Source organism: Thermobia domestica, chromosome 11 (assembly GCF_964235325.1).
Source record: "Thermobia domestica chromosome 11, izTheDome1.hap1.1, whole genome shotgun sequence".
In the NCBI taxonomy this organism is placed as follows: domain Eukaryota; kingdom Metazoa; phylum Arthropoda; class Insecta; order Zygentoma; family Lepismatidae; genus Thermobia; species Thermobia domestica.
In genome coordinates, this window is record NC_137464.1 from 102,350,234 (window position 1) to 102,354,984 (window position 4,751).

The 4,751-nt window shown below is 36.3% G+C and overlaps 1 protein-coding gene across 10 annotated transcripts in view; it reads right to left on the reverse strand.

Moving 5' to 3' along the window:
• The window catches only part of LOC145664324 (uncharacterized), a 1,583,153-nt gene that overhangs the window by 125,373 nt on the left and 1,453,029 nt on the right, over positions 1 to 4,751 (reverse strand). The window lies entirely within an intron of this gene.

Sequence of the window (4,751 nt, forward strand, 5' to 3'; positions counted from 1 at the left end):
ACGAAATTGCGGAGACACTTGAATAAAGAGTTAGTGAACTCTGGTCTATCTAGAAGATCACACATTATGGTGATGGAACCAGGGGCGGATCAAAGACGGTCTTCTGGGGGGGCGGTGGGTTGTAATACTGCTACTTAGAGCTTCTTTTAAGAGCTCCAAACTCTGGAGGCTCAATGGTAGAGCGCTTACATCTGGTGCGTGGGGTCCCTGATTTGATCCCCGGCCTAGCAAGTTTGTGGTACATATCATCGTGTCTGTGGGTTTTCTCTGGATACTCCAGTTTTCTCCCACTTTTTCATTCCACCAATTCTTTCATCATCATTCACTTGTCTAGGATGTTAAACTGAAAGATTTCATTTCTAATCAACATTTGGAATTGGGTCAAAGAAATATTGATATTTTAAATCCAATTAGGATCTTTATTTAAAGACAAGCTGTTTGAATTTTCTATGTGTGGTTGTAAAAATATACCTCCCAATGGGCGGTATTCGGCCAAGATTTTTTTGAACAAAACTATACACACAAAAATTAGAAGATTGGTTTTTATTGTCAGGGATCGAATCAGGGACTTAACGCACCACTGAGCCCACTGAGCCGCCGTCGCTACCACAAATGCTGATTGGAGTACAGGGCTTTTAAGAATGGAATACATAATAACAAGTAAATTTTGTTTCGAGGTTCGAAACTATTGAATTCAATACTCAAAGCTGAAGTAGTACATCCATAACTACAGGTTACAATAGGGGAATAAAATCAAAGATAGAATCTCTTCCACGGACGCTGAATCCTTATCAGAAAGCCACCGCTGTTCTTCACCGCTTTTGTTCTATGACGATAAAGCCTGAAATTGGAAATCGTTAATTTCAGTTTTGATTTCAATAGAGAGCTAGAGGAAGAGACAGAACCTATTTTGGAGATGCTGAATCGATTGTAAAAGACCGCTACAGTTCGACATCTCTTACAGTTTTTGCTTTATGGATATCAGTACTGAAGCCGGAAGCAGTAGTAAATTTCAAACACTTATGGTTTTAGCAGAATATTGCGGGTTGTGATTGTATGCTCTCTTTAGACCGTGAATAGATTGCAGAAAATTGCTTATCGCTATCTATTAGCATTTTGTTCCATGGCAATAAATTTGAGACCGGAAATGGTTAATTTAAACTACTTCCGGTTTAAAAAGAGAATTAACGGATGAGATGGAAAATAGTCTTAGGGGCCTGAATTGATTGTATAAAACACATCTCGTTATCTCTTATTATTTTTGCTATGCGGAAATCAGTATTAAAATTGGACGTAATAGTAAATTCGAAGCATTTCTGGTCTTGGGTAGAGTGTTGCTGATTTACTTTGAGACATGAATTGTTTGAAAAAAAAAAAAGAAAGAAAGAAAGAAAACGCTATCAAGGTAATAGTTTGAATTTTCATTCCATGGGAATAAACATTGAAACCAGGAATAGCTAATTTAACACTTTCGATTTTAATAGAGGGTTAACTAAGGACAATATCTCTTACCGTGTTTGCTCTGATATCTGATAGACGAACAAAGCCGTTCTGTGACTTCCGGGCACTTATGTATAGCATAGCGATAATCCATTTTAAGAACCCTTTCTTGAAACAATATTTTAAAAAAAATAAGTAAACAAATATTCCGGGTCATGAGCGGACCCCTTTATGTTGTGGCTTCTGGCGTTCCGCCAGTCCAGGCACTCTGTAGTTAACGCCTCTGGATCGTCAGTATATCAAAATATAGACTTAAGACAGAACGATAATCTGGACACCAGTATTTAATTCTACATTTTGTAGTAACCTTAGAAGAAGTACAGATGGGAGGAATTTATAATTGTAAACTCTAACATGTTAACTTAATTGACAGTTTCATTATGACCAAATACTCTTGACTATAAACGAGAGGTATTTACTTAGAAGGTAATTTTTGTTGTCAAATATTTTAAAATTTCTTTTAAGCTAAAGTTATGTTTTATTCAGTTCTTCCTCGTTGATATAACATTTTCGTTAAAGTAAATAGTACCGTAATCACACTGTGCTTATAAGTCAAATCTGGTTATGTCTGTTGAATTGTTTGTATCATGTTGCTATGACATCGAAATCCTACCGGAACACGTATATATGATTCAGGGACGTATCCAGGACGGAATTCTGGGGGACGGTGGGTTGTAATACTGCTACTTAGAGCTACTTTTAAGAGCTCAAAACTCTGAGATGGGTTTTATTTATGTATATAAAATAAGAAAGTTTCCTCTTCTGGGGGGAGGATCGCCCCCCTAGATCCGCCACTGATATGATTTCAAATGTGATGGGCACTTTGATAATAATCTATTCATCGCTAAGTGAATCTGGGCATCTTATGAGTAGTATGCGCGTCACTGTTAGGATTGTCGCTAGTGAGAGAAATAACACAACAATAAATGTATAAAAATTTACTTTCCAATATGTCAGTTTGCTCAGCTCGTTGTGATATTTTTGGGCAATATTATTGGTAAATGGTTGGAATAAAATTGTACAGAACCACAAGAAAATCCGCGGACAAATGTCCACTACATGCTTACATAGCCTCTTACTTAAGCAAGGACCACTCCCATTAAAGGGGTCAGTTTGATTTTACTTCTCATCAAGTTGAAGATTAGATGTTTATTCCTTTTAGACTTCCAACGTATGCTATGCATAAGTGTCGGTAGATTTATAGAATGACTTTGTCCGTCTGTCCGTTTGTCCACAGATATCATAAGAAAAACAGTAAGTGATATCGGGAAGCGGTCTTTTGCCATCGGTTCATCATTTCAAGAACCGGTTCCGTCTCCTCCTCTGTTGAAACGAAAAGTTGTTCAAATTGGCAATTTCCGGTTTAAACATTTATCGCTAGAGAACAAAAATGATAATAGATGGTGACAAGTAGTTTTCTGCAATTGATTTAGACTCAAGACAACATATCTTGTACAACCTCCAAGATTCTACCAACACCGTAGTGGTTTAAATTACTATTTCCGGTTTCGATACTGATTTCCACAGAGCAGAAACAGTAAACGTTATCAAGATTCGTTTTTTGGAATCAATTCAGCGTCCCAAGAATATATACGATATCTCCCGTAACCCTCAATTCAAATTAGAAGTGGTTCAAATGAACCATTTCCGGTTTCAACATGTATCGCCATAGAAGAAAAACAGTAATAGATAGCTACAAGCGGTTTCTTGCAAACAATTCTCTATCTCAAGCTAGCATACCATGACTATCTGTAACACACTGCGAAAATCGAAAGTGTTTGAAATTTATCTACTACTACTTTCTGCTTTAATACTGGTTTCCACAGAGCAAAAAGGTAAGAGGTATCGAATTTCGTTTTTTTTTTTCTGCAAATGATTCAGTTCCCCAAGAAGAGGTTCGACCTCCTCCATATGTCTCTATTTAAATTGAAACTTGTTCAAATTAACCATTTCCGGTTTCAACGTGTATCGTCAAGAAACGAAAACAGTAATAAAGCGAGAAATGCCTTTTCCTAATAATTCCTCGTCTGAAGACCACATATCATGATTATTTACAACACTCTACCAAAACTGGAAGTGGTTCAAATTTACTATTACCTCCGATTTCAATACTGATTTCTGAAGAGCAAAATCAGTAAAAATTATTAAGAAGCAGTATTTTTTGTAATCCATTTCAGCTTTCCAAGAATATATTCCATTCTCTCTCTTAACCTTCTTTTCAAACTGTATGTGGTTCAAATTAACAATTTCTGGTTTCAAACTTTATCGCTATAGAACAAAAACGGCAACAGAAAGCGAGATGCGATTCCTTTTCCCAAATGATTCAGCGTTTCGAGAAAACATATCACGTCTGTCCGCAACATTCTACCATATCCAAAAGTGGTTCAAATTTATTATTTCTTCCAATTTAAATAGTGCTTTTCAAAGAGCAAAAGCGGTAGGAAATATCGAATAGTGTTTCTTTAGAATCGAGTCATCGGCCACAGAATAGGTTCTATCTCTTCTCTCAGCCCTCTATTGAAACCAGAAAGGGTTCAAATTAACGATTTTTGGCTTCAATCTTTATTGCCATATGACATAAATAGTATTTAATAGAGAGAACTGGCCTTTTGATATGGATTCAACGTCCGAGGAACAGGTTCTATCTTTGATCTTATTTTTCTATTGTAACCAGTAGTTATACATATACATATACTTTGTACTTCAACTTTGATTTCATTGAATTCTCTCATTTTGGAAGTCTACCATAGTTTCACACTGTGAAACAAAACTCACTTGTTTTGTACATTAATATTTAAACTAAATTTAATTCCTATATTTCCGTTTTGATAGAAAGTTCTATAGAAAATTTCTTTTATAGATGATTAAAAATTATTGGATCCCAGTGTCAATTTCTGGTTCAGATCAGGCCTGTAGCGAGTTCAAAAATGTAGGGGGGGGCGGCTGAAGTTAGGGGGGCCCGATCCAACCATATTATAGTTCATCACCATATTATAGTTATTTTGCCAGCCTACCGTGAAAATTTTAGAGGGGGACAGCCAAAATTTAGGGGAGCCCGGCCCCTTAGACCCCCTGGATACGGGCCTGCTTCAGATTCCACGTTGCAAATAGCTACATGTCTCATAAATAGCATTGGCAGCAAAAAAGGAACATTAAACTTCAAACAAACCAGCATTTTTTTTTTTTTTTTTAACTTATAGATCTGTCACATCCAACTATATTTTTCATTTTTGAAAGAATATTTCCTCCTG